This window comes from Suricata suricatta, chromosome 9 (genome assembly GCF_006229205.1).
Source record: "Suricata suricatta isolate VVHF042 chromosome 9, meerkat_22Aug2017_6uvM2_HiC, whole genome shotgun sequence".
Classification (NCBI taxonomy): Eukaryota; Metazoa; Chordata; class Mammalia; order Carnivora; family Herpestidae; genus Suricata; species Suricata suricatta.
Window position 1 is genome coordinate 52,804,692 of NC_043708.1, and position 19,423 is coordinate 52,824,114.

Genomic DNA, 19,423 nt, shown 5'->3' on the forward strand with positions numbered 1-19,423 from the left:
GTCAGAGACAACAAAGGACAGTGGACAGTCTAAAAGTGTATGACCAGTTGAGGGGAGAGGTAGGGATGAGATATAGGAGAATATATCTGGATTGCAGGAAGGTAAAGAAGAAAAAAAGAAAAAAAAGGAGAAAGGAGAAAGGAAAATGAGGAGTAAAAATTTTAAAAAGTTTAAGTAAAAAAAGTAATAATAATAATAAAATACGTTCAGAAAAAGGTGAAAAGAAAAAAAATGAAGAAATAAAAGAAAAAAATTATTTAAAAAAGCAAACAACAACAACAACAACAAAAAACCCCAGCAGCTTCCCCTTGTGGATAGGAGTGGTTTGATGTGATAGGTCTCAGAGGTTTCTATGGGGTGAGCTTCTCTCTCCAAGCGCAGTTAAGCGTTCTTTACCTCTTCCCCAGAGACAGTACTATAGCGTGTTCAGTCTCTCTGTCTCTTCCCTTTGTCTCTCTGGCTCCATGTGCTTGCCCCACATTGAGCTGGGGCTCCCACCTCCCCTGCCTGTCCCGGGCTGGCCCATTTTCCAATCTCCCCAGTTCTCACTCACTCACTCAGGTATCCTTCAGGTTCTCTTCCTTCTGGAGTCCGTATTTTCTCCTTCCACTATTGCAGATGAGAGTAATGCCTTTCTCAGTTCGATTGATGGGGCAGAGGAAGTTTACAGAGCTCCCTTCCTCTCCACCATCTTGGCTCCTCCCCAAGAAAATTTTTAAATATTAGTATAAAGTTAATAAAGTATTTCTCAGAGCTAGTAAGAGAATTTACAAATGAGGGTTCCTGAAATGTAAACTTTTTTAGCTTTATGAGAACTCTGTCTCTGAGTACATCATCACTGTTTTGCTATAGGACTCCACAATTTCTGTCTTGCTGAATTACACAATTTAGTTTGAAGAGTCTTTCTACCCTAGATATGCTATAAAAAATAATTACAATCAAGTAAATGAAGATCTGAAGACATTTTGTTGATAGACCTTGGGGAAAATCAAGTTGATATTTTGTTGAAAGATATGTATACTATGGGGTAGAAGGTAGCTCCTAAGTAAATAACTCTATTTTGGATTGTCATCTCAACCAAATTCTGGAATTTCTGTGGCCTGAGACAGATAATCCCACAAAATGATATTTGGATGATAGTTATAAAATCACTATGCATGGTAGTCATGAGTGAAGATAACAACAACAAACTTTTCTCCTCTCCTCTTATTTCTCTTTTTTTGTGTGTTTTTTATTTATTTTTGAGAGACAGAGAGAGGCAGCTCAAGCAGTGGAGGGTCAGAGAGAGAGGGAGATTCAGAATCCGAAGCAGGCTCCAGGCTCTGAGCTATCAGCAACAGAGCCCAATGCGGGGCTTGAACCAACGAACCATGAGATCATGACCTGAGCCAAAGCTGGACCCTTAACCAACTGAGCCACCCAGGCGTCCCTCTCCTCTTATTTCTCAGTGCAAATGGTCCTTGAATTTGCCTTCTTCTAATTATTAGAAGCCTGTTAAAGGTAGAATTTCAGTCGTGTTACCAGGCAACATTGTTCATTGCAAAAGAAAGGGGGGGAGGAGCTCAGGGGAAAGAAAGGAAGAAAGAAAGAATGAAAGAAAGAAAGAAAAGAAAGAAAGAGGGGGTAGGGAGGAAGAGAAAAAGAAAGAGAAAAAAGAAGGAAAAAATGAATCTGGACTAAGGAACTATTTAAAAATAAATACAGCATAAAAACTTGCATGAAATCCTTAGCTTTGTGTTTTCCTGAGCTTTTTTTATTTTTCTAATTGAGAATGTTTTTTTCTTTTGGTAAATTGGAAGCAAGGTCCATGAACCTGTGCGAAGAGATATAAATTCCTATATGACTTCTAAGTCAATGTGAACCCTAGCACTGCTCCATGGTCTCATTTTCTAACACTGAGGAATGACCTCAATTTGTTGAGGCTAATGACCAGGTACTGTGTATCTACATGGACAGCCATGGAAGTGTCACTTTTGGTGCTGGCATGCTGAGTTTCCTGATTTGGATCTTTCCATAAATCTGAGAAAACTAATGCTTGATGTGGCCTATTTTAGTCTTATGAGTGTGATATATTCAGTTGAACCTAAAATTAAGACCAGTTGTTGATGACATTTCAGATTTGATTCACTATATATCACAACTGAGCATATTATTCAGAACAATTTATTTAACAATCTTTAGTCTGTCAGGTTTGAATATGTCTCTGAGGACAGAAGGCTTTCCACTGAGTAGAAACTGTAGTATGTCTATAACTTTTTCCTTTTGTTCCAGCTGATCAGATGTTGATAAATGCATAGAAAACTGCATTGCCAAATGAGAATGTGCCAAATTATAATAATAGAATTACAGAAGAGACCTCTAGGATATTGAAGCAATGCCTTCTTTGATAGGTAACTTTCCTCATTTTGAAAAATATCTATGTCTGCTCTTGGATTAAGTGACTACATAATCATAGATCATAAGGTGATAATGTTACTTGAGCTACCAATTATAAACTATGAGTTACACATTCCACTATTGTATCTATTATTATTTTAATAAATCTCTTTCATTTCTCTTATACTTATTCTATTGTGCTTTTCTAATATCTTACATGTATTATGGAAAGTAATTTCATTGCAGGCACACCTTGTTTTAATGCACTTCACTTTATGTGCTTCTCAGAAACCTTTTTTTAACAAATTTAATGTTTATGGCAACCCTGTGTGAGGAGTGTATTGGCACTATTTCTCAAAAAAATATCAGTATTTGTTCACTTTGTGTTTCTGTGTAATATTTGGTGACTCACAATATTCCAAAGTTTTCATTATTATTATTATATTTGTTATAGTGATCTGTGATCAGTCATCAAAATTACTATTGTAATTTGGGGAGAGACATGAGGAACTGGGTACATACGAAATGCCAAAATTTATTGTATGTTCTGACTGCTACTCTGACAGGTCTTTTGTTCCCCCAACTCCCTCCCTGTGTTCTGGCCTCCCTATTCCCTGAGACACAACAACATTGAAATTAGGCAAATTAATAAGCCTACATTGGCCTCTAAATGTTGAAGTGAAGAGTCTCATATTTCGTATATATGTTGGAAGCCATTTTCTGAACTCACTAAGTTGAAAAAACTCCCTGTGAGGTAAGGCGGGTTTGCAAGGCTCCCACTGTCAGATGGCAACCCATGTCTACCCCACACTCAATTATTTTTGCTTGAGCACCGACCCCCAAGGCACCTTGCTGACCGGTATCAGGAGGGACTTGTCTCCTTATTCTGGCCCTGAAATGCTGATTGCACCATCTGAAGGAACTTATTATAGGAGTTTCTTCTTTTTTGTTTATGGGAGAAAAATGTTACATTTCCTGAGAAACCTGTTTTTCTTCCCCTCAAGGAAACAAGCTATTTGACCCCTCCTCACAAAGAACTAACTCTTGCCTTTGCTATGCTAAAAGCATTGCTGTGTATTTGAATGCTAAACATACCTTCTTTCTCCCTGTGATAAGCATCTGGTCACCTACTTCAATCACTAATGATAAAGATTATGCATGAGTCTTCTACCACTCTATTTTCTGGGAAATGTTTACAAAGCAAAGAATTTGTCATCAGAAATATTTGTGTAAGGCAATTGCCACTTCTGTTTTGTACCCCATACATTTTTTCAATGAATAAAGCTGAGTCTCTAGTCAGTGCAGAGATGCCTGCCTGGTGATCAGAAAGAAGCTCAGGCTCTCTCACTCCCTTTCGCTGACATCGTGCATCCTTCAGGGAGCCCTGGACCTGCTGGAGCTGGACTCTGGCAATAATGTTAATGTTTATTTATTTAATTTTCAGAGAGAGAGAGAGAGAGAGATAAAGACGCAGAGTGGGGGTGGGGGGAGAGAACCCTAAGCAAGACCTACTCTGTCAGCAAAGAGCCTGACATGGTGCTCAATCTCATGAATGAACCATGACAACATGACCTGAGCTAAAATCAAGAATAGGTGCTTAATTGACTGAACCACACAGGTAATTCACACATCTCTAACTTTAAATCAAAAGCTATAAATGACTAAGCATAGTGAAGAAGGCATGTCCAAAACAAAGATAGGCCAAAAGCTAAGCCTCTTGCATCAAATAGCCAGGTAGCAAATGCAAAGGAAAAATTCTTAAAAGGAATGAAAAATGTTACTTCAGTGAACACAGAAATAATAAGAAAATAAAACAGCCTTATTACTGATATGGACAAAGTATTAGTGGTCTGGATAGATGATTAAACCAGCCACAACATTCCCTTAAGCCAAAACCTAATCCAGAGCTAAACTTAGCTCTCTTCAATCCTAGGCTGAGAGAGGTGAAGCCTCAGAAGCAAAGTTTCAAGCTAGCAGAGGTGGGTTTTCAGAAGGTTTAAGGAAAGAAGCCATCTCCATAACATGAAAGTGCAAGGTAAAGAAGGAATTACTGATTTAGAAGCTGCAGCAAGTTATCCAGAAGACGTAGCTAAGGTAATGAAGGTGGCTGCACTTAACAGCAGACAGTGTAACTGAAACAGCCTTATATTAGAAGAAGATGCCATGTGGGACTTTTATAATTAGAAAGGAGGAGTTAATGCCTGATTTCAAAGCTTCAAAAGATAGACTGACATCCTTGTCAGGGGCTGGTGACTTTAAGTTGAAGCCAGTGCTCATTTATTATTCTGAAAATTCTAGGGTCCTTAAAAATTCTGCCAAATCTACTCTGTGATCTATAAATGGAAAAACAAAGCCTAGATGACAGCACATCTGTTTACAACATGGTTTACTGAATATTTTAACCAAATGTTATATTTTACATACAACTGAATATTTTATACCAACTGTTGAGACCTACTGCTAAGAAAAAAGGATTCTTTTAAAAATATTATTGCTCATTGGCAATGCACTTTGTCACCCAAGACCTCTGGTGAAGATTCATAATGAGATGAATGTTGTTTTCGTGCCTGGTTTAAAGAGCCTTTTCTGTTTCTAGTTTCTTTTAATTTTATCCCACATTGGTAAGGGGTAATATCATTGACACAACTTTCTTTATTCATTTTAATTTACTTTGTAGCCTAATTATATTAATTTTTATGAATGTTCCTTTGCTACTAAAATGTTTTATCCTCTTTTTCATATGTGTTCTTGATATCTACATAACTATTTTATGAGTAGCATCTGGTATCTTTACTCTATCCTCAATGTTTTTACTTTATCATAGACAGAGGAAATAGAAGTCCTCTGCTAAAGTGTTGCTATTAACTTCTCTGCCTCCTGTATTTTTTTTGTTTTATAATATTTATATTGTTAGTGTTATTAACTGCAAAAATATTAATCATATTTTAAAATAAATTATAATCCTAAGCATCATAAAGCCAGAAGTGTTTTTCTAAGTCAGAAACTCTGAGAGGGTAGCCTACACTCTGTACTGTAATGCTCTCTTCTGGCTATTCCAATGTAAAATAAAGTTTGAAAACCACAGTCTTAGAGCACTGCCCTTGTTGATATGACTAAAATTGAGACCTTCCTTTATCCAAATTGAAGTCTATGGCTACTGGCAAATATGCATTAAACAGCAAAGGTAAATTATCTTAAATGTGGAGAGGATCTTCAAAGTCCCCACACCATCTACTGCTCTAAGTCCAATGATTCAGTCTCAATAAGACCATCTCAAGTTAACTGAAGGGAGATTAACTGGTATGGACTGAATGTTTGTGTCCATCTCCACATTCATATATGGAAGACCCCACTCCCAGTGTAATGTGTTTGGTTAAGGGGCTTTGGGAAGGTAATTAGAATTAGATGAGGTATTAATGATGAGGGGTGGGATTAGTGCCCTTATAAGAAGATACACCAGAGAGCTTGCTTTCTTTGCTTGCATATATGTTTATGTATAAACATATGTAAACACTAATGGGAAAAATATTAAGCAGAAAGGAATGAAAATAGACTGAATGGCAATGAACTGGTCACTATACACTGCTCCATAGCTTAGAAAGTTTGTCTGGAGGTCGAGAACTTCTAATACCTTATGACTACCCTTCATTCAACAAAGAATCTGTAAGCATGCTTCCATCAGTAGTAAGAATAGGAAGAAAAACTAGAAACAGCAAAATTTTCTTCTTTAATTTGGAAAGTTCCATCTCATTATTATAATTTTCTAATATGCTGACTTCTTACCTCAAATATTTTTAGAATCACATTTGCTAAATATTATAAAGAGTAGCTATGCGTCGTATAAAATAGTTTTGTTTTTCTTTTAGGATGTCAGCATGATAACAAGGTACATGCAAAGTCATTCTACCAACCTGTATGGGCAATAATCAGGATAACACTCAGCTTGGATCAAATCCAGATTCTACACAGAGGTTATCTATATTGTTTACAATATGTAACAACTGCTTGGAAAGCAGAAATGGCTAATAATTACTGTAGTGTGGTTTTTAATTGAAATATGTATAAAAATAAAGCCCTTATCTTTAAATCTATAAATATCAAGAATTCTGTTAGGGATATTTAAAACAAAACTCTTGTTTTCAGTGTGCCCTCTGATGTCAAAGTGTGTGACTCCAGCTCCAGTGTTTCTGATTATGGACTGTTTTATCAAGTTCACTTTTAAATAAATTAATTAGGTCATGTAGATTTTCAAGAAACCATACTTTTGTGTGTATATAGGCTACATACATATGTGTGTATATAGGGTGCATGCATATATGTATTATGTGTGTGCATACATATAGACCCATATACATACATATATGTCACATTTTAGTCATATATACATAGGTGAATTCACATATATATGTGTGTAAAGATGTATATATTCTTGATTGAATGATGGTTTTAAGTAATACCTTTGGAACTAAAGAGTAAAGGTGAGGAAATCAACATGAATAGTTCTCTGACGTCATTTCCCATCAATCCGTGCCTTGTTAACTGTGTTATGGGCACTTCAGCCCTTTTGTGGCTTCTCAAAGAGTTCAGGTATATACCTACTTTAGGTTTTTTGTTTTACTCGGCTGCTCTTGGAGTTAACTGCTTGGCAAATTTACTCATTTCTTTGATGTCTGTGCTCATACCTCACGTTATGAATATTTCAACCCCAAACTTATCCTGATGTGTGTACCCTGTTTTCCATCTTATTTCTTGCTTTCATACATTGCACATCATTTATGTACTTATTATGTGTACTTATTATCAGTACCACATTCCCTCCACTGCATAAACTCCATCACAATAGGAGTCAGTTTTATTTCCTGATATGCTTAAGTTTCTGGAACAGTGCCTATTAATGTTAGGTTCTCAGTAATTGTATGATAGACAAAATATTTGTTGAGAGAAATAAATTTACTTTTTTCTAAGACTACTCAGTCACACTTTAAAAACTTCTATCATTTACTATTTTTTTTCTTGAGTTCTTATGTTTCTTTTTAAAATTTCTTTAATTTTTATTTATTTTTGAGGGAGAGAGAGAGCACTTTAGTGGGGGGAGAGGCAGAGAGTGGAGACAGAGGATTCTAGCAGTCTCCGCACTGTCAGCACACAGCTCGATGTGGGGCTCAAACTCAGGAACCCTGAAATCATGACCTGAGCCAAAGTCAGATGCTTAACCAACTGAGCCATCCAGATGCTCCAAGTTCTTGAGTATCTGCTTTTTGTTATTGATTCAAAGAGGTTATTACTGTATTAAGAATATTATTTTAATTTTCCATTTACATTAGGATGTAACAAAGTCTAGTGACTACTTTTTTTTTAATTGTCTTTTCTTGTAATATCTTTGAACTACCTGTCTGAACACTCTTTGTTGAAGGAGGTGAACATTTCTTAGGTTATATATTTGTAGGAATTTCAAGAAGGAAAATGATTAGTACCATGTACCAGGTTACTTATGATTTTCCTTTTGCCCCAGGATTTTGAGGGTAAATTTGTTTATCCTTGTTTTTTACCAGTCGGATAGCAACTCTTCTATCCCTCTCACAGGGAGATGGACTTTATTCTGGATACATGAGCCACCTGTGTGATTCCTTTGCTTCTTGTTTCTAAGAAGGAAACTAGTTCCAAAGAAGTTCTATCATATAGTAATAGGATAAATCTTTCCTTGATAAACAAAAGGGATTCACTACCATCACCCTCAAAAAGCCTATTTTTCTGGTGACTTCTGAGATTGATTGCCATAATCCTTTTTTTTCCTAAAACAATCGTGACTGAGACTCATTGTATTTGGCTGCAGTTCTATCTGCTTTTTAATGTGCTTTCATGAGTATTTATCTGTGTCCTAAGTTTTCTAAAAAAGAAAATTACAAGTTTATTTCTCAACTTTCTTATTACTTTTACAGAATTGCCTATCTTCAAATTGTAAGCTGTCTATTTTCTTGAGTTCAAATATATACCTCATTTAATCTATACCTTTCTTCTTCTTCTAAACACCCATGTTTAATTGTTTTTTATCTAAGTACTGCTTTAGTAGCATCCTATAATATTGATCTATATCAGGCTGAAATTATATCAGTTCTAAATAGTTCTAATATTCTAATATTACCTATGTGAAACAGTACCAAGTTACTACAAACTTGGTGGCTTTCAACAACACACATTTATTATCTTACTGTTCTGAACAACAGAAATCCCAAACCTCCCTTGCTAGGCTAAGGTCAAGTTATGTACAAAACTTTGGTCCTTTTGGAAGGCTGCAGGGGAGAATGTGTGTGTGTGTGTGTGTGTGTGTGTGTGTTCCTTTTCCAGCTTCTAGAAGCTACATAAACTCCTTAGCTTTGGCTTTTTTCTTTCATTTCAGAGCCATCAAAACAGCATTTCTCTGACCTTGTTTTTGTTGATAGATCTCTTTCACTGACTCTGAATACCTTTCTGCTATCCTCTGCCATTTTTAAGGATGCTTTGAGTACATTGGAGCTGCCTCAGTAATCTAGGATAATCTTTGTATTTTAAGGTCAACTGCTTAGCAAAATTAATTCCAACCTTAATTTCCCTTTGCCATGCAACCTAAAGTAGTCACAAGTTCTGAGCTTTAGGACGTAGGCGTGTAGGGAAGAGAGGGACTGTTATTCTACCTACAAGTATCTTGTTTTAATTGGAATTTATCTATCATGAATGTCTTTAGACATGTACTTTCAGGCCTATAAGCATATAGTGTTTACTTTTAATTCTATTTTTAGTTAAATATTCAACTAAAATTGTTAATATACCAATTTTAAATTACAAAGTTGTTAATACTGGGGAGTCTGAGTAGCTCAGCCAATTAAGCATCTGACTCTTTATTTCAGCTCAGTTCATGATCTAGCAGTTTGTGAGTTTGAGCCCTGAATTGGGCTCTGTGCTGACACTGCAGAGCCTGCTTCAGATTCTGTCTCTCTCCCCCCCTCTCCCTCTCTCTGCCCCTCTCCAAGCTCCCTCTCTCTCTCCCTCTCTCTCTCAAAATAAACTTAAAACAGAAAAAGAAAGTGGTTACCATTTATGGTAGGTAATTCCTTGACAGCTTCAAAGTAACATACATTCTCTACATAGACAGAACATCATTTCCCAGGTATCCATAAAATGAAACTATTTATTTTGCTGCTTTAAAATTTCTATTTTGTATTAAATATTTAGGTTTAAATTTCATTGGTTATTCCCTCTCCTATCCTGTTAATTTCATGTAGTTTTATTTGAATGTTCTTTACAATACATTTTATATTTAATATTAAATTTAATGTATTTTTAACAAAATGCCCACTTATCATTTTCTTGTTCAAAATTTGTAGCAGAGACTGTTTTTGTCTCAGAGATCCTGTTTCTCTTCTCTTCAATTATAGGACAACACACCTAAAGTGTTAGCTGGGGATTAAATAGGAAGCAACCAGTAATATACCCAGTGGTAGCAGCTAATGTTTGGAGAGGACCTTTGAAAGGTTTGCTGAAACTTGATACCTATAAACAAACAAACAAAAACCTTTAAATTTTCATCTCCCCCATCCCTTTGCAGGAGACTGAAATCTCTCCATTGTTTTTTTTTTTTCACCATTTTAATGCTGGTGAGCCTCGATTAGAGCCATCAGTCTGGCTAGTGACTCATCTCAGCCTCTGGTGTTTTACAAATGGAGAACATATTTGTCTTAAAATAAACCAGCAGTCTAGAGCAGAGAAATAAGAGTGGAGGCTTGATGTTCTTAGTTGAAGGGGAAACCTTTCAGAAGAAGTGGACGAGGGGTGCCTGGGTGGCTCAGTCAGTTGAATGTCTGACTTCGGCTCAAGTCATGATCTCACAGTTTGTGGGTTCGAGCCCTTCATCCAACTCTGTCCGGACCATTAGCTCAGAGCTTGGAGCCTGCTTCAGATTCTGTATCTCTCTCTCTCTCTGCCCTTCCCCTGTTCACGCTCTGTCTCTCTCTGACTCTCAAAAATAAATAAATGTAAAGAGCAGAAGAAGAAGAAGAAGAAGAGGAAGAAGAAGAAGAAGAAGAAGAAGAAGAAGAAGAAGAAGAAGAAGTAGTAGTAGTAGTCGTCGTAGTCGTAGTCGTAGTAGTGGTGGTGGTGGTGGTGGTGGAAGAGGTGTACCTGTTACTGAAATGACTTAAAATTAGCATGAAGTGAAGGGGGAAGAGTGTGGCCAGCCATGAAGATGCAGGGGCCCTGGGGTGGAAGTTTAAGGAGATAAGAAACTGGTCTGGTCAGGGCCAGCTTCCTAGGGGAGTAGAGGTTGTTCTTAGTTGGAAGGGGCCAGCTGCTTGGCTTATGGGGACAGGGAGAAGAAAAGATTATTCAGGCTTTTGCCCACTGTTCTTTGTTGCTCAGCTTAGTGGGCATTTAACTAATGATCATTTCTTCCTAGGGAGTAAGGAAGGAAAATATGAAAGCATCTCCAGGCAGTGGAGCAGATGGTGGCATTCAGGCATTCTTGTTCCCCAGTCACTGTACTACCTCATGGGATTTGGCTGGTCTAGGTCTCAACTCTCATGTGACCCCAACTGGCTTGTGGAAGTAGCTCACATGTTTTGAGGAGTGAAAAAAACTTGCTAAATAGAAACATGTTTTTTAGTACATGAGCTGTGTGTTTGTGTGTATGTGTGTGTGTGTGTGTGTGTGTGTGTGTGTGTGTGTGTGTGTTGGCAGGTTCTCAAGAAGTTGCCCTTGTCGAATAGTTCTCTGAATTAATCCCAAGTGGCAGGTTTTAGTGCATGCCCTTGTATATTTGGAGAGCATATACATTTTCATCCTCCTCCTTTTATTCAACAAAGAAAGTCAGAGGCAACCAAAATAGTTGATTTTTCGACTAGTAGGTGATAGGTACTTCTAAGAAAATTCTTGTTCCTAACTTAAGGGGACTTGAACCAGAGGTGAATATTATTAGCAAAGACTCTTGGTTCTGCTGTCTTTAGCCCAGTGCTCCCTAGAGAAGACCTGGGGTCTCCTGATCAGCTTGGACTTGATGTGGGAGAGGTCACTCTATGACCAGAGACCCAATTAATGATTTTATAGGGAACTTTAAGTAGAAAAGGGAGGGCCAAAAATCAACTGAGAGATTTTATGCCAGTAGAGGTTAAATTTAAATCCCAGGTTTATCTTGACTTTGTGAGCTTTCTGAGTGAAAGTATCTAGTATCTATTTCACCATGGTCACTTTCTTGATGGCAGCATTGTTGGCACCACTTTTACCCAGCACTTGAGTCACTGCTGCCCTCAATTTACTGGCTGGCATTGACCCAGATCCCAGTACAGTTCTAACCCTGGCAGGATTCCGGAAGGAATTGTGGCTACACCAACATAGGGGGCAGGATAAATGGAGCAGAAAGCTGAAATCTGACATCCCAGATCAAGCTCTGCCCCTCACTTTAACCTCTGGACTAGCCATTTCACTTTTTTCTAAGCCTCAGCTAGAAAAACTGACACCCCAGTGTGCATTCTGCCCCATCATAAATAGGTGGCCTGGTACAGATGCCCTTTAGATACTGGTTGTGTCTCAAAATGTTTTTGAGAGTGTGTGTTATGGAGCCAGACTGCTTAAATTTAAGACCTCACTGCTCCCTATAGACATGGCAAAGGGCAAGTTCAGCCTGACATGTTTTCTCATCTGACCTTAGAGGTGATTGTGGTACTAGCTTTATAGCTGGTTGTTGTGCACATTAAATGGTATACAGATAATGCCTATAAAACATTTAGAGTTGAGCCTAGTGTAATCAGTGCTAATCACCAGTTTCTGGAAGGCAGTATCTTCAGACTTTTCCAATTTACTTGATTCTATACTGTCAGTGTTAACCCATGTCCCTTATTTTTCTCCCTCACTAGATTCTGAGGCTGTCCTCTGATGCTGGCTTCCTTTCCTCTCATCCCTGCCCATGCCTACCACTGAAAGCTCCATCTCCAAATGCTGTCTACAGCTGGGACCAACAGTGTCTGCTTAGGTAGGTTTCCCCAGGAATGTAGCAGGATCATGCTGCTTACCTAGTGATTTTAAAAAGGAGAGCAAGAGGAGATAAAGGAGGGAAGGGAAAGGACTGAGGGAGGAAGGAAACAACAAGAGAGGATGCAGCTGGGTTCAGTGAATGGGAATGAGTGAGTATCATTTAAGTGTCTTAAGTTCAGAGTTCTAGAACTATTCCAGCTGTGGTCACTGGGTCTCTATATAAGGTACGACTGTTTTTTCCCTCCCCCTCCCCCTCCCCCATCATAGAGACCAACATGGGCTTGAGTGCATGACCTCACATGAGATCAAAACTTGAGATGAGATCATGAGCCTGGTGCTTAACTGACAGAGCAACCCAGATGCCTCTAAGTAGTCCATAATTTTAACAAATGAAACTCTATTAAACTCAAGTCTCGAGACATCATGGCATTTGTAATGAAGATATCAATTATGACATATTGTCACATCTTGTACTTCTGATATGTGCTTTTTACTTAAGCGTTACATTTAAGGAAATGAAAGAGTTATTTAAAACTAATTAGAAATTATTAAGAATAATACTGGAGTACATGTATCCAAGGCAATTTGCTATATCTCTGACTGACCTTATATTATCTAAAATTGAATACTTTTGCAATGTTATTTTTCCCCTTGTGGTAGTTTATCTAATTATATGAACCTAAGGAAAATGTTATTTATTAGGTGTACATTTCTTTCTACTTTCCTCCTGCAGTGTGATTCCTTCAGTGGAGCCACACTGGTATAAAATTTCTATATTAAGAAACTATTCATTTCTCTGTTTCTTTTCTCATTTTGTTATAAAAGACTGAAAATAGCTTCTTCCATTCAAATATTTTCCTTAACTTGCAAAAGCTTAAAATGCCAGTGGTTATCTTAGGTATGTCTTAAATTAATATTTAATAACTCATTAGATGCAACATAGTTTAAATATATATGACACATATGTTTGAAATACTTTAGTATAAACTCATGGAAAATTATTTTACTTTCATGATTTATAAATTTGGAAAAAATGATTGAAGAAAGAAGACAAGTAAGTCTGCTAAGTAAAGCAGGATATTGTCTAGAAATATTATCATTTTTGACCATTTTGGTTGGTGAATAATTTTTTTGAAGACAATAAGGATTGTCTAAGTTCATGTGGAGTAAGAATGGCTATTTCCTACAAAGAAAACTGACACAAGTTACTACAACTGTAACAGAAACAGAACAAAATATGATTAACACTGTTAGTATTCATTTCCCCCATCATATCATGACAGCTGTGATTCTTGAAGATACTTCATCATGGAGTGTGATATTTGTGTTTCTTAGGTTAACCAAAACCCTAAGTGCATTCAGCATTCCAAAAAATACACTTTATCATCAAAGAGTCCATATTTTTTAAACATAATATTTATTGTCAAATTGACAACCAGGCAGTGTGTAGAGTGTTCTCTTGGTTTTGAGGTGGATTCCTGTGGTTCATCACTTACATACAACACCCAGCGCTCATCCCAACAAGTGCCCTCTCTAATGCCCATCACCCATTTTCCCCTCTCCGTCACCCCCCCCATCAACCCTCAGTTTGTTCTCTGTGTTTAAGAGTCTCTTATGGCTTGCCTCCCTCTCTCTGTGTATGTAACTTTTTTCCCACATTTCCCCATAGTCTTCTGTTAAGTTTCTCAAGATCCACATATGAGTGTAAACATCTACTGTTTGTCTTTTTCTGATGGGCTTATTTCACTTAGTATAATACCTTCCAGTTCCATTCACGTTCCAGCAAATGGAATGATTTCATTCTTTAAAGAGTCCATATTTGCAAGGTGTGTTTAAAGTTGATTTTATTTTCTGTACTGTGATTAGTGCTTTCTTAATTAGCATGATAAATTTGTGAAATAGTCTCTAATGATATACATGGTTAACCATTAATAACAATGCTGATTATTAGAAATAAGATCTCATTGATAAGATCAATGAAAAATACATACTGGATAAATTAATTTAGAGGTACTCCCTGCCTTTGGCTGAACAGACAGTATAACAGCAAAACCTATCCCATATAGATCATACTTTGGGCAATAGCCCTGTTCTAGCCTTAAACCTGGGAACCCCAAATGCCAGATTTTTGTTAGGAGAGTAGTGGATTAATGCCTTTGGAATTTTGGTATGTCTGCTTTGATAGAACTTTCATATAGGTTGTTCTGTAAACACCTGAAAAGACAGGGAGCTAGGACTTGCTTGAGATTAGTAAAGAGGTTGTAGGAAACATATTATTGATTATATGTTAATAAATGTTCAGCTAATGAAAAGTTTGATAATTGGCAGAATTGTTTGAGACTTTTATTATAAATAGTAAAAGTTTTTGGAGGAAAGTAGCTAATTCTCTAAATGTCCTAAAATTTTTTCTATGATTATAATTATTCACTAAATAAATAAGTAAATAAAATTGTGTTAAGACCAAAGGTTGAGGTAGAAGAACCTGACTAAGTTTATTAAAAGAAGATATCTAACATCTATCATGAAAGCAGATATATTCATCTTCAGATATATATATATATACACACACACACACACATATATAATGTGCATAATTTTAGTATTTGTTGAATACAAAATAAACACAAATGTTAATTATTGATGATAATAAATATACATAAATTACTCATTTCTATATCATGTTAGGTATTACTATTGAGTTATAATGATAATCTTGTTTGTTCATATCCAGATTTTCATGCTTTTCATTATACTTTAAGTATGTGTTTATAAACAATTGATAACAAAAACACTAGTCTTTCAGAAAAATTGAGAAAGCTTTTGATATTTTAAAAATGAAGTTTGGAAAATTGAAATCTTGAGTCTGATCTGAATGTATGCCATTCTGTTATTCTTGCAATTTGATTTGATCTAGTATCCTCTTTTTCAGTCACATTATTCAAGAGCTTATCAGCTTGACATATAATTATTACCCTAATCTAACTGATAAGTGCAAAATCTTTGCACAGTGGTTTGCATTTAATGAACACTTAAAAGTATTGGGTGATTCGCATTAAAAAAAATGTTGTTCTCATTGTTAAAATTTTAGCTTTTTCTACAAACTTTAAGTGCATCTTAGTCCATGTTTCTCTTTGTTCCCTCTACTGTTTTTTATATCATTAAGAAAATTTTAAAAATTTATTTACAAGCTAGTTCTAACAATTTCTTTCGGAACATGATTTCAGGAAAATCTCCTCAAAGTAAAAGATTCCATTCTCTCATTCACTTATTAGCTAAATGCAAGATAGTTCTAAAGATATACTAAGGAGAGAAAAACAAGACTGGCGTCACTGCCAGCTTCTCACATCTACTTGTTGATTATGTGAAGTTAAACTATTTAATAAGATGCTCCTTATCTAAAAAATGGCTATACTTATAAGTTTTAAATGATATAATGCATATAAAGCCTTGAGGACAGTGTTTGGCATAGAGCACAGACTTCACTATCTATGATCTGTATTTTATACTTATTTTACTCTTAGATCAAAACCTCTTATTCTGTATTTATTAATACTTATCACAGAGTAAAAGTCCACAGGAGGCCACACTATGACTTTGATACAATGTTCACACAAATTATTATTTTTATTGAGATATAGTTATATACTTCCAAATCACACTTTTATTGTGTAATGGTGAGTTTTGAGAAATTCTCATATTTGCATAATTATTACCACAATTAAAATATAGAAGAGTGGCATCATTTCCAGAAGTTTCTGTGTTCCTTTGTAATCAATACTTCCCCATCCATTTGCAACTTCTAAAACCCTGTCCCTATAGTTTTGATTTTTTAAAAGTTTTTATTTAAATTCCAGTTAGTTAACATATAGTTTATATTAGTTTTAGGTGTACAATTTAATGATCCAACACTTCTAAGAATCACCTGGTGCTCATCACAAGTGGACTCTTTAATCTCTGTCACCTATTTAAACCATAATATTCCATTGTGTGGAAGAAACAATTTTCACCCATTTAACAGTTAAAGATTTAGGCTTGCATATATATATGTGTAATTGGGTGAACATAAGATTTAATGATTATGATAGAAGTTTGGGAGAAAGCAGGGGAGTACATGTTTCATTCTCCCTTTGCATTGTCTTTGGTGTGTGAAAATGCTGAGAATTTTTCAATAGATTATTCACATGCTGTATAAGATAATAGGCTCAAAATTGAGAAGCCACAATAAATGCATCCATTTCTTTGATTTAAATATTTTGTGAAAGGAAGTTAGAGACAGTTGAATATTTGTCATATTTTGAATCAAATGGAATAAAAAGAACAAAATTATCTTTCTGCACTTTTTAATGAATTAATGACTACTGAGTGCAGTAGGAGACATATGTTGACAAAAGTATCCCCAGACCATCACTCTTGAAGATCAATGCCTAGAATTAATCACAGGCAGTTTGCAGCCTTACACATAAAATTTTACATATAACAAACACAACATATATTACTGTGGTATATACATCAATATGTATCAATATGTGTATGTAAACATCACCTTCTATTAATAGTTTTAATTATATATGTAGGTGAATGCCATTTTGTTTGCATTTTCTTCTTTATTAGATATTTTGAATAAGCAAGTAATTATAAAATAATAAGTGGAACAAAGTAAATAATCTGTATATATTAAAGCAAACACAGTCTTTATTACATTATACACTATCAGAGAAGAAACAGCTATCCATGAATAGTATCATATTTAGTCACTGGGCTAGGAAATCAACGGGACAAAAGTATTAGAAAGCTAAGACTTCCACTCTGATGAAAGACAGTTCAGAAATATTACCTCTGTTATAAAACTTCAAATTATATTAGATTTCTTTTGGCTCACATTTTATGATAGAAGAAAATAGTATGAACTGTAATATATTTTTGGCTTTGTGAAGAGGAAGAAAGTAGAATATGGCAGAGAGAGTAAGTGGCTTTCATATTTCTTTAGGAAAGCTTTGCACTATGAAAATCTGTGATATAAAAGACTAGATGATAAAAAAAAAACACCCAGTTTTATTAATAGGAAGGAAAACTCAGAGGTTTAGAGTACTCCAAAAAATATTTAATTTTATTTCAGATATTTAAAAAAACTTCCTTCCTTTTGAACCGTTTACCAGTTTTAAATAACTGTGATTTAAAGAGTTAAGATCTTTTTTTTTTTTTTCCATTGAGGAAGTTATTTTCTACAGCTTGACAAAGTTTGAGCTTTACCACTGTCAGGAGAGGGGCAAGAATTGAACACTAATGCAGCTGCTTCTCACAATATCCAGAGGACTCTAGTACAGAAAATAGCTCTGCAGAAAGACCTCCCAAAAGTCTAGAGTGGTGGGTATTATGCTTTCATATCTCCCTTAATATTGACAATTGAAATGCAGATTGTAAACAGAATAGTTCCAAACATTACTAACAATGTAAAAGCTGTTTTAAGTATCCTATATAATTCTATAAAATATCATAAGGCTCTAAGTCTCATATCTCTGGAATATTTATCAAAAGAGAAATCACTTCCAATAAAAGCTATTTTCAGTTTCTTTTGATTAAGAAAAAGAGACTATTTGAAGATGAAATTTTACCCAGACAGTAAGTTATAATTTAGAGTGAAGTTTCACCTGGCCCTTTTTAGTCTTATCTGATGGTATGTGACCAATTAGGATGTAAATTAATCTGGTTAGACTGCACATGAAACTGTGCCTAATCCTAAAACTTAAAATGTAGGGAGAAGGACATTATTTCAATTTTACCACAAGTAGCAAGTTTAACACTTTATTTCATTATAATTTAAATATTAACACAGTACAAAATGAAATCATAAACACATATTTTCTTTCATTTGTTGTAAAAATATATATTTAACTTTAGTACTCTACTCGATAACAGAGATTTTTGCCATTTGAAGAAAGAGGTGGCTATATCCTTGTCTAAACAAGAGCTATTTTGTATTTGTATTTCAAATACAAACATTGAAACACTGGGTTCTAATAGTTTATAGTGATTTTCCCTTATCACCAGACCATCAATCTGTAATATTCTTAAGATATATTTAAGTATGTTCCAGTTTATTTATGAACATCATTTCATTTGTGCCCATCATGTTCTTTTTAAAGTATCCTTAAACTATGACACTTTGGATCGCATCCATGAGGTAGTTTTTAATCTCTATGATTTTGCATAGTATATAAAAAACATTATATACTATGATTAACTATCAGGTGAATTTACCCCTTAAAACTCACCCCAGAAACATTGGGGCAAATGGACCTCAATATAACCACATGTGCTGATGGTTATCTCAGACTGTTTACCCCAATGATAATCCTCATTTCTCTATCCTTGTCTAAAATCCAGTTCTATTTAAGCACTATTTTTCCCAACTTACATTCTCCTGAATTCTGGAATTATAGTCCATAACACCTACTCTCCACTGCTTTCTCTTGGACATGATAGTCTAACTATATAATAACTAGTTAAGACAATTTTGCTGCTTGTTCAGCTCTCTCCTGGACTGGTATGGTGTCTTCTGGGTCAACTTTTTTCATAAGTCTCTTGTTACAACAGATGGCAATGTCAGAAGGCTGTGGAGAGGATATATGGAACTGAAGTTATATTTGGGATTCTATTTAATTCAGCTCAGTTCTCCCAAAGTTCAGTAAAACAAACAATAAAATCAATTGCCGTTGATTTACAGAGGTTTATGTACAAATGAAACAATAATAACATAGATTCTTGCATTCTGATCTGTTGAGTATATGTTATTCTTTAAAAAATAGATTAAAAATAATTATATCTATGATAAACCTACATTCCAGAAGGCCTCTATTCAGATTTATATTGCATTATTAATATTATATTATAGTTACCTTAAATGTTACATTTTCTGAGCTGTGTTTATGCACAGATCTTTTAATTAACTGTTACAAATAAACTAAAACATGAGTATTTTTTTCATTTTGAAACTATTTTTCATACTTTTAGTAAAATAAAATGATTTAAAATTAGTAGATTTTTTTGA